This window comes from Acipenser ruthenus, chromosome 35, assembly GCF_902713425.1.
Source record: "Acipenser ruthenus chromosome 35, fAciRut3.2 maternal haplotype, whole genome shotgun sequence".
In the NCBI taxonomy this organism is placed as follows: Eukaryota; Metazoa; Chordata; class Actinopteri; order Acipenseriformes; family Acipenseridae; genus Acipenser; species Acipenser ruthenus.
The window spans coordinates 866,656-878,899 of NC_081223.1; the positions used below are offsets into that span (position 1 = coordinate 866,656).

Consider the following 12,244-nt stretch of genomic DNA (forward strand, 5'->3'; position numbering starts at 1 on the left):
TGAGTCATCATTTTATTTCTTGTAAACTTTTCTAATGGTGACATGCTGGGACTAACTTTAGCCTTTGTTTCCAGAATGATGAGACCTACAAGCTGACAGTACAAATCAGTGTCTTCTCAAACAGTGCTATGACTTCAGCTTCCTCCTATGTTCAGAGCATGACATGCCGCTATTCTCCATGGGCAGAGAGGGAGATTCTGTGTGAAAGAAACTACATGGAGGTAAGGGCTGTCGGGATGTGATAATGCTGTTCAGTATAACTTGTTGGGTTGTGTGGGTATTTTAATTGTCACTGCAGAAGTGCTTCACTCATGACTAATGTGAATTCTCTTTAGGTTTCTGTGAGAAGAGGTGTGCCACTTATTCAGCCAAACTTTGTTCAAGATGATCCTGATTGGTCCCTTGCGTACCCAGAGGTAGAATCATGTGACTTTGCATTTGCTTCATTCACGTCCCCTTGGTCTTGCTTATTGAAGTCTACTCTACTGTCTCGTCTAGAGGAAGCAAAATCTAACGGCCCCCTTAACTTTAACCTGTCTCCCAATTGGGTGGCCATATATGAATTGTGTGACATTTAAGGCATTGGCTTTGCATACATGTATTCTGTGATTGCTTTGATAGAAATTGATTGTGGAGAAATTAACCCTTTCTTGTTGGTGTAAGCCTTATTTCAACCACTGAGGTAGTGGCTTCATATGTGCAGGGCTATAAATCCTTCATGATAAATGTATCCTGATTTACTTTTTTGAGGACTGCTGCATAGGAGCAATTTAGCTGTCCTAAAGTTTGGTACACTGATGTATTAAGGTCCAGTACAAATGAATGGCTGTAAACTCTGCCTGTATCGGATCCAGACAACATGCTTTCACATAGGCTTTCGTACGAAGTTGTATTTGAGGATTTTCTGTTCCCTTAGATGCCTGCTGAACCTAGAACGGTTTCAGTGATGTGTCATTAAACTTTCAACTTTCAGTTTTAGTTCCTGTTTATTAAACATGACATCTGTTATGACAAATTATTTTAGACTGGAGATGCTTTGTGTTCAAACTCCCTAATCTAATGAGATTTTCTTCTGCTAGGCAACTGCTGCTGACAACAGCATCTGGAAAATTGTGTTCCATCTCCCAGCAAATAGAAAGACAACCATGACTGTTGCTCAGGGCATGACAAATGGCTATGGCATAAACACTACACCAACTCGAATTCTGGTTAGAGCTGCATACAACTCCACAGAAAGCCAGCCTCAGGTGGTAAGTAGTCTAGGCTTCATTGTTATCTAGTACAGTATATCCAGACTATGAAGGGAGATTTAGTCTTGCTTTTATTTTAGTAAAAGTTCCCCCTCCCCTCCAACAGATCCAAACTGTACCAATGGCTGTGCTAAGATCAACCACCTTTTATAAGCAAAGATGGATGGTCATGATGGTGGACACTGCAGTTACATGTCCTACTGGTGAGTAAGCTTATGGAGGGCAACAGTGCTCAAGAACTGTTCTAGGTTTATGTATGAATTTTCTATATCAAGTCTGTGGTGTTCCTTTCTGTCAGATGGAACAGCCTTCACAGAACAGATGATTACATGGAATGTTCCCCGTGTTCTACCTCCTCTTGTTCCGACACCACAAATTACTACCCTTGATGTTCAAATGGGAGTTGATGGCCGCAAGCTTGACCCTGCAACGATTCATAATAGAGATTATAAACTGGATGTCGGTCCCCAGCTAATCACTGTAAAAATTCCTGTGGGAGCTGATGGTGGATATTACAAGGTATGTAGAAGTTCAGCTTCTTCTAAATCCTTCTCATTTTAAAGCTTTCCTCCTAAGATGCTTCTGTGCTTTCAGAGCCATGTATTGGACAACACCTATGTGATCTCTTACTCTATTGAACCAATGCTGGAGCATACCTGGCAAGATGGGCCTGAGAAGACCAAGTACACAGTACTTCATCCAATAACCACTCCTTTCATGCCTCGGCCACCAGTTGTCACAAACAGTATGTAGAACTTGTCCACATGCAGTAAATCAAAGGGATTTGTTGCAGTGCTCCACTTCATATCCTTCATTTTAACTGCATGCTTTAATTTCAGACACTGTTCCTAAAGCCAGAGTGTTCAATGTGACCCTGGGGACATTCCTGCCTGATGTGGAGCTGGTCAAAATTATAGTTGGACCAGAGACGTTAACTGTGCCAGAAGCCAACCTAAAAGGTTATAATGTCCAAGAGCATGTCTTTCCCAATGGATCCAAGACCTACACTCTCCAGGTGCCATTTGAGGACCCCAATGTGAAGCAAAAGGTAACATCCCACCTGTTCAACCACCCAATTGCCCTTTGAAAACGCTTGCTTCCTGTGGACGTGTTGCTTGCTGTCTGACTTTGGGTTTAATCCTACAAACCCTTGCTCTTCTTTCAGGTAACTCCTCCAGACACCAGAACCTACATTCTGCCCCTGACCTACTTGCTGAATATAGTGCCAGAGAATACACCCTTTACTCATCCTGCTGTAGTCGAAGCTGTTCTCAAAGACATCAGTAAGTGCCTGACTATTTTTTGGTCTACAACTACCTTTTTCTAACCAATCCAGTCCATTGCCCTGACAACTGCTCTTCCTCTTGCAGTTCCACCTACAGTAACTGGCTACTGTGATGGTGCTGCATTCTATACCATGGTAACATATGGCAACATGGGTCGCAACTGGATTCCTTTTGTGGGCTCAAGAGAACTTGGTGGAAGTCTGCTTGCCCTGTACAAGTATAATGCCAACTCTACCAATTTCTGGATGACTGTGCCATACAATTCAGTTGATGCCACATATGAAGTAAGTGATGGAACTTTAAAATGCGTTTTAGCTGTTTTGGGTTCAACACATTACTGACCTGATGTATTGTCTCTGTAGGTGATCAGTTCTTCAGGCATCAGAAGCAGACTTGACTTGACCTTGAAGGATATTGGGACCATGGTTGTGGTGGCTGACTTCTCCCTGTCCTGCAGTTTCCCTACAAAGATGATTGGTAACTCTCCTGCAAACAAAGCATTCTTTAGAATAGCTGCTTTTGAGATTGGCCAAAGGTTGCATGAAGTGGTATTGAAGCTATAATCTGTTTCCTTAACCTGGCTCCAAATGCTGTGTTTCAGATTGCTTCACCAATGGAACTATGGCAGCTCTTGCTGTGAAAGTGGAATCTGTCCCCAGCTTGTCTCCAAGTCAACTAACTCTAAGGGATCCAAGTTGCCGGCCTCTTCAGTCTGATGCTATCAATGCAGTTTTCTACTTTAATGTCAACTCCTGTGGCACAACTAGAAGGGTTAGTATTGACCACATTTTAAAACTATATTTTGAGGAGTTTCAACATATTGACAAGGTGGCCCCAACACCCCTGGATCAATCTACGGAGCTATGGTGACCTGTGTTTCTATCCGCTGAATTACTTTCATGTCTTGTGGACATCTGAAGGATGCCACTTTTGTATTGAACTGCTTGTCCCGTTGACAAAGGTGTTGTGACACATGACATGACTCTTGGTTATGGCATTGCATGTGCTGCCAAGAGACCTTTTGGGTCAATTGCAGTGAACTGGAAGGAGCGTACTTGCTGGGGATGATCCCGTGGTGAGGCCGGGACTAAACTAATAAATGAGTTGATATCAATTGCAGCTCAAGAGTCACCAGCTGTGTATTCAAAAGTATTTGCAACAAATCCAAAATAACTGCTGTTGCCCTCCTAGAGGTTACTAAAACAATACCATATTAGTCTAGCAGTTTCTGTAGACAGGCTTGTGGTATCATATTAACTGTAACAATCATGAGGTCCCAAAAAAGTGTTCAATTATGAAATTGCAATATTCATTACCAATGTTTTTTTTTTTTTTATTTATTTAAATTGTGAAATTTGGTACTACGTTAGTACACAGCTGGGGATGATCCAGAGTACCATATTAGCTAGTCTGCAACTTGGTATGCAGCTCCAAACTAAATCTACAAGTTCATTGCAACCTGGGTCTTTGATTTCTCTTCCAGTTTGACAACAACCTCCTGACTTATGAGAATGAAGTGCTGTTCACATCTTACAGGTAAGGATTGCAATCAAATTGAGTATCCTTGTGGTTGAGGCTGAAACTCTGCTAACCCCATCTCCTCTTTCCAGGTTGAGAGTTGCCTGTCACTATCTGGTCAATGACACCAAGGTAGTGCAGTTCTTGTACCAGAATAATCCTGCACCTGTAGTCCAGCCTGGCTTGGGGGACCTTGTGGTCATCATGCGGCTTGCATTTGGTAGGACTTGGCAATTGAAATAATATAGATGCTCTAGTAGCATGTTTCCACCTATAAAATTCTCCCTTGAATCTCTGCAGATTCAACCTACAATGACTTCTATGGAGTTCAGGATTACCCTGTTGTGAAGTACTTGCGAAGACCCTTGTATTTTGAGGTAGAACTCCTGTACAGCAGGGATCCACAGGCTGAATTGTTTTTGGAGAACTGCTGGGCAACCTATTCTGCTGACAGGAATAGCTCTCCAAAGTGGGATGTTGTTGTGGACAGGTAAGATGCTGGAATATGATATTGCTGCTACAAAACCTAGGAATTGGAGTTGTGGCTGATGTGCTCCTGACCTACTTTCTCTTTCTAGCTGTGAGAACTCTGCAGATGAGTACTTGACCATCTTTCACCCAGTCTCCAGCAATGCAAGAGTGCTGTTCCCTTCCCATCTGAAAAGGTTTGAAGTGAAAATGTTTTCCTTCACAAGCGGCCAGGATGCACTGAAAGGACAGGTAAAGTGGAGTGTTGGTTTGGGGCATCTTGTACCACAATGTGTGGTTTGGATTGCTTTGCAAGCAGCAAATGGTTACTGTACTCAAATCTTTAGTGAGTTGGAATGAAAACATATAACTGCACATTTGCAAGAAACACTTACTATGATGCAATATATGTTTTTCAATTCAGTAATCCTCATTGGATGATGGTCCTGCCTGATCTATTGATGCTTGTTTTTCTTGACAAGGTGTACTGTCTTTCAGATTTACTTCCACTGCAGTGTTGTGATATGTGATTCAAACCGGCCATCAGACAGCCTCTGTAGCAGACGGTGCATTCCAGGAAAACAGAGGCTTGGTAAGAGCTCTGTCTGTTGGGGGGAGGGGGGACATTTTGCATGCATTTTTGTCCCTTTGTTTTGATGGACTCCTCCTAATTCCTCCTGTAGGTCGCAGTGCTGAAGGGATGGATGGTGGTGCAGTAAAGGCATTTGTGTCTTCTGGCCCAATTGAGCTGAAGAGAGATGGATCCCTTCACTTTATGCCTAGAAGCGGTAATATGCATGATGTGAACACAATTACAGTTCAAGTAAAATATATAACTATCTCTTTATATTCCATTCCACTAACTATTTCTTTCTTCTCTTGCAGCCCAATTCAATGCGTGGTCCGTTCTGGGAGCTGCAATGGGTGTGTGTTCAGTGGTTGTCATTGTAGCTGGAGTTGTATATATTTGGAAAATGCCCAAAAGTGTGTGTTGATAAATAAAAATCTTGCTTGTAAAGGCTGTTTGGATTGTGTGGGTTTTTTTTTGTTTTTTTTGGTTTGGGTGCTTGACTAATTCTACACCGATTATATATTGGTGTGTGTCAGAATGGCCATGTTAATGTTAATGGGATTCTCTCCTCTTACTGCTTTGCTTGTTTCCTGATCAGGCCATTCTCAATATGGTGTGTTATTCAAGGACCCTTCATTAATTCATTGTGAAGCCGGGGCAAAGACTTTCCTCCTCCATTGAGCTGTAACCCTATTTTTATATTCCTTCTTGCTTTGACATGCTACTTTCAGTATGCAAAGTTTAGGGTGAAATTATCAACACTCTATAATATATAATACCATGTTATAGCATCACAAAGTGTGTAGATTTATATGGGCTGTCTTTTTTTCTGTTATGAATGCAAGTTTTTATTTTGTTCACTGCGGTTTATACGTCTTTTACTGGAAGTGGTCCCTCGTGAGAGCTCCAAGTAAAGTATTAGTTTAGCTTTTCAGTTTTTAATACTGTGTGTACACAAGAGTCTTACTTTACTGAGGAACTAGTTAAACAAACCACTGCTTGGCAACATGTTCTCTTTTGTTTTGACTGGTTTATATAGTCTGTTACTGGATAAACTCGTTTTACAAAACACGTTCCGTAACAAACCGGTACACCCGATGCGGGGAATCTTTAGATCTGCACACCAGACCGAACCAGAAGTTCCATTCTTTGAGCTGTTTGGTAAAACAGAAGGACTAGATATATATCTATATAGAGAGAAAGAGAGCGTGGTGTTATTGGAACTGAATTCACTACAGCCGCTGGCAACCCCTTGTGTAATGTGTTTATATTATATAAAGGACGCTGAGTTTGATGCAAGACTCTCGTGCAGGCACATTCATATTATTAAACCTGCTCGCCGACTCTCCGGCACTGTCACTCTGAGTGCTCTTTGAAACACACTGGGTTTGTATTTCTATACATGTTGGGTTAATCAGTGATGACTATCGGCGGCCCGTCTGTAGTAGTACTACCGGAGATTTTAATTGAAGATTTTAAGTGAACTGCATTCTGCTAAACAAAACATCACAACAGCAGCAGCAGCTCCATCTACTGGACAAAACCCAGACATGCATAAAACCTAAACAAGAAACTATTAGTGAGTCCTGAAAAAGAAAATATTATACAAAACATCTTAAAATCAAATGTTTATTTCTTAATCTAACCATTAGCTACTGTGGAACTACTTCTCTCAGTGGAAGATGACACAAATACAAAACATTAAAATAAGGTTTAAAGTCTTCTTTATCTACCAACAACACACTCCTAGACCAGTTTAATAATAGCAATAATACACTCCAGGGTCTGTGTGTTATCATGAGATATATCACCACTTCCTGGGCGGTTGAAGAACTCTACTTCGTCTAGTGCCTCCCAACGCACCCAAGGCGTGGTGATATTACCTCATGATAACACACACACCCTGTCGTGTATTACTGCTTCATTAATGTAGTCATTAGGTTTATATGTCACATTACTTTGTTGTCACTGTATTGATTTAGATATTCAGGTTGGAGCCCTCGGCAGCCAGCGGAAATCCAGCGTTTCTCCGACAACCACTGATAACCCCTCCCGTGATGATTGGCGCTGCCATGACAACCCATGACATCACCTGCACAAGTTACAACACGGCGAGTCATTTTTTGTAGCACAGTATTAACGTGTTATTGTTTTCACAAAATAACATCAATAAGATTATCAGATCACCTGCTAGTGTGTACTAAACAAAACCTCAAATATCAGTGAATTGATACAGAGACAAGCCGTGACACCAGCAAGGGGTTACAATGAAATTAATAAATAAATTACGACATGAAACAAAAATACATGTGGGTGTATTTTAATCAAAAATCCATGCATCCATAATTCTGATTATTTATCTAAATAATCTCACAGCTAATTCTTTACAAATGATCAATTTCTATATTTCTCGGGGTGCTAATGTGGTGTTATAGTTTAACATATTAATGGATTTTAGAAATCATCTATGCTAGTCTGCTCCTCAAACAGTTTTAAATATAATTTAGATTTAAATGGCAGGTAGTATATAAATCAATTTCTAAAACAGGTCGCATTTTGTAATTTAAATAGGCCTACGTATGAGCTACCAAAACGTATTTTTGTTTCATGTCGTTATTAATGTATTTATTTATTTATTTGGTTAAACTGTAAACCAGCCTTACATTTTAACTTCTTGAAGTTACCACAGCGTGTCTATGTATGAATTACTGACGAGTAATATTTGTGATTTGATTACTCTAGCAGATGAACTGATAATGTACGGATGTTATTTTGTGAAAACAATACAATATTAAAAAAAACAATTACCACAACATTTAATAAATAAATAAATTATACAACAAACTGTAGCACATTTGTTTAGTCTTAATATCATAACAAATAGACTTCTTATAAATACGCACTTCCTTTTATTTGTTGGAAAACGGTCTGTAACTGAAGTAAAGTATTTTTTTAATACAGTGCTATTTGAGTATTTAAAATATGGTTTTCTTCAAAATTAAAATGCCAGCAACGGTGTGTTAATTTAACGAAGCGCCTAACGCCGCTCGGAACGTTCGCATTTTTAAATCCTAACGGTCTCTGCTCAGCTGAGTGGAATGTTCACGAGCCGGTTGCCTAGCAGCGTCTCCCCCTCCTTCTCTGCCCCGCCCTCTCGCCCTCTCTCGTTGCTCCAGCTAGGAGTTCAAATTTAGCTTCGTTATATTAGCGCAATTCTTTACTAACTTTTACAAATTAGCTGCTTAGTGGCTTTTTGTGTTTTTAAGATGGTTCAGGTGCAGTCCGGGCAGACTGACTGGAGCATCATTACAGTATACCGCACTGCGCTCGGCTTTGTTTGGCGGCTGATACACAAAATAATGAACGACTTTTTAATGCTAAATATGTATTTGGTATTCTAAGTATTATCTACAATTAATAATCCAGCTATATTCATATTCAGAATATAATACAGTATTAAGACAGGGTCCAGTATTAGAAATAAATAAACACGCTTTAAGAGAAACAGCAGTGATGTTTATTGACCATTCCCATACATTCTCTATATGTTTCTACATTGTGGTTGCACAAGGGCAAGGGACTCAGTGATGTTAAAAAAAAAAAATAGAGCCCACAATTAACCAATATAGAAAGGAAGGGGGAGAAATGTATTGCCTGTGTGCAGTACCTTACACTTTTCTTTTATAAATGCCATTTGCCATGTGTCTGCCCAGTTCTGAATGCTGTCTAGATCATTTTGAATGACCTTTGCTGCCGCAACAGTGTTTGCCACTCCTCCTATTTGGAACTACAAACACAAGTCAAAAAGGAAGTTAGAAAGGCCAAGAGAGATAGATATAAATGAACATTGCTAAGGGGGCTCAAACCAATTCCAAAATGTTTTTTCCAATATTATAACAGCAAGAGAACATTCAAAGAGGAGGTTAAATGTCTAAGAGACACAAATGGCAAAATCATAGATGAAGAAAAAAAAAATAGCAAATATATGAAATGATTACTTTTAACAAGTTTTTACAAAGGAGGACACGGACAACATACCCCACATGTCGACCTGTTCCTTTCCAGTCTTAAATAACTTTAGCATAACAGAGGCAGAAGTGTTAAAGGGACTAGGAGCTCTTAAAATAAACAAATCCCCTGGGCCGGATGAGATCCTCCCAATAGTACTCAAAGAAATGAAAGAAGTTATTTACAAACCGCTAACCAAGATCATGCAACAGTCTCTTGACACAGGGGTTGTACTGGCAGACTGGAAAATTACAAACGTAATACCAATCCACAAAAAGGGAGAGAAAACTGAACCAGGTAACTACAGACCAATAAGCCTGACTTCTATTATATGTAAACTTATGGAAACTATAATAAGATCCAAAATGGAAAATTACCTATATGGTAACAGTATGCTGGGAGACAGTCAGCATGGTTTTAGAAAAGGGAGATCATGTCTAACTAACCTGCTAGATTTTTTTGAGGATGCAACATCAACAATGGATAATTGTAAAGCATATGACATGGTTTATTTAGATTTCCAGAAAGATTTTGACAAAGTCCAGCATAAAAGATTAATTCTCAAACTGAACGCAGCAGGGATTCAAGGAAATGCATGCACATGGATTAGAGAGTGGTTAACATGTAGAAAACGGATTAGAGGAGAAAACTCAAAATGGAGCGAGGTAACCAGTGGTGTACCACAGGGATCAGTATTAGGTCCTCTGCTATTCCTAATCTACATTAATGACTTAGATTCTGGTATAGTAAGCAAACTTGTTATTTACAAACAACACAAAAATAGGAGAAGTGGCAAACAGTGTTGCAGCAGCAAAGGTCATTCAAAATGATCTAGAGAGCATTCAGAACTGGGCAGACACATGGCAAATGACATTTAATAGAGAAAAATGTAAGACACTGCACACAGGCAATAAAAATGTACATTATAAATATCATAATATGACACTTATTGAAACACAAGTGCAGCACTTAGAACACATATACAAATAGAACTAATCCACTCTTCTATTAAACTGTGATCTTAGTGTTTGATTGAATCACTCTCTGTGTTTGTATAGCCTGGAAACAGGCATCAGTGCCCTGCCATGCTGCACACACTGCCATCATTCACACTGACCACAAGAGGGAACCAGTCCACCACTGCTGTCTAGATTTCCATTACATGAGAGTAGATGTTAAAACTTCATGCTGATTTGAACTCGGCTCTAGCCAAGATAAGCACCAACTAAGACATAGCTTTACAGTAAACTAATGTGATCCATATGTGTCTCCATCCATTTGCGTTTCTTTCCATATGATGATGTAGATATCCTTCTGTGTGGTGTTAATGGCTGAAGTGTAATGCTGGCTCCAGGGATCAGCTTATTTTGCCTCCCTAGCGCATCAGCACACACAATGGCTGCGATGCTGGCTCCGGGGATCAACCACAGTGCGGCCTCCCCAGCGCATCAGCATGACAACCGTCTGGATTGAGCTAAGTAGGGTACATCTCTGGGGTCTTCAAGTGGGAACCTTCCATCCTCAGTGTTTCGTCGACTAGCCCACAACACCTCAAGAGGGCTCGACGGTGATTCTGGCGTCCCAGCATCACCCCCCTCTGTCCCCCACTCAACTCAGCCCAGCTTACTTACCTGTACATCAGCTTTTCTTTCTATTGTGTTTGAGATCCCCAGCCAGAATCTTTCCGTCTCAACCACAGCCAGTTGCTGCCCCTCTCTGCTGCTTCAGATAAGTTCTTCACTGTGCGACGCAACTCTTCGCCACTGAATTCGACGTCTCTGAGAAACCGGGTTGTAGAGTGTGCCACAAATCTTCGACAACCCACCTCTACAGTAATAAGACAATGGACATAGTCAGCAGTTACCTCCCCAGTCAGCCCAGTTCTCCCATTGTTAACACAAAGCTCCTCACATCCAGTCATCTAAACACTACAGTGTGTACAGGGTGTATGTATTTCAAATGAAAAACGAACTTGCTTCATGGCTGCTGCTACAGCACTCGAGCACGTAGTGCCTAGCGTGAGCGGACATAGCAGATAACAAGATCTACAAAATATCACATGCCAAGAAAAAAATATGATAATAATGTTCGTTTTAATAACACTATTTTACTTCAGATGGAATTCGAAGCCGCGATCCTTGATTTAGGAGGCCAGTGCCTAATTCATTAGGCCACTAGGGGTGCCAGGGTTTGCATTTTTGGTAGCACTAAAGAAAGTGGGAACAATAGTATTGTGGTTTACTACATAATATCCCACCCATCGTTGGTGTTCAAACAAAGCAGAGTGTTACATTGGGAAAGGGCCGTACCTGTCAGTAAGTATTTTAAATTCATTTGGGAAGGTTTAAGATTGTGAAGAAGTTTAAATATGCTGCGTATTTGCGCATTGGGAACTTTGCATAATGACGTTTTTATTAATGCCACTTTCTTACGGACAGTAGTCAGGGTGATGATACAAGACCAGAGCCAATAAACCTGTTATTTGCTTGTCCTTTCACTACCATATTCTATTGTGCTTGTTCAGAATACGCGTGAATCCTGAAAACATCTTGTTAATATTTAAACAAAGCCAGCAGTCACTTTATTGATCACCCTGTGGATTAACCTATATTGGAATACAAATGATTGTGTTAAAGATGTTAATAGACTTTCAATGTACACGTTTTAGAGCTAAGTGTTTGTTGAGGCAGTTCAAGCGCTGCACTTTCAGGCAGCCAGTTCCAGTGTTTGTCTTTTGGACTTACCCTGGAAGGAATACAAAAAAAAAAAAAAAAACATTTGTTGAGAACCGCATTTGGGAGAAAACTTAACAGTTTCGAAACACATTTGTAAAGGCATCGGATTCTATTATGGTGTTGTCGAGCTGTTGAACGTTTCTCATTACAGGTTTACTGGATTGCCAAAAAGAATGCTATCTCGAAACATTAGTCTTGTCAAGCAAGAAATAGCTCAGTTGGGAGAGCGTTAGCCTGAAGATCTAAAGGTCCCTGGTTCGATCCCGGGTTTCGGCAAACAACACGATATTTGTTTTGTATTATTTTGAACTACAAAAAAAGAGCACATTTATCCTTCAGCGTAATTGGATGAAATAACAGCGTATCAGAGTGCCATTTTCTAATGTGATTAAGAAATGCAAAAAGCAT

The 12,244-nt window shown here is 40.3% G+C and overlaps 1 long non-coding RNA gene across 1 annotated transcript; it reads left to right on the plus strand.

Moving 5' to 3' along the window:
• The first annotated feature begins 4,604 nt into the window (after window positions 1-4,604).
• On the plus strand, window positions 4,605-5,545 carry LOC131705270 (uncharacterized). The gene is made up of 4 exons (XR_009310271.1): window positions 4,605-4,774; window positions 5,021-5,114; window positions 5,206-5,310; window positions 5,408-5,545. It is a non-coding gene; the product is annotated as an uncharacterized LOC131705270 (long non-coding RNA).
• Window positions 5,546-12,244: the final 6,699 nt, after the last annotated feature.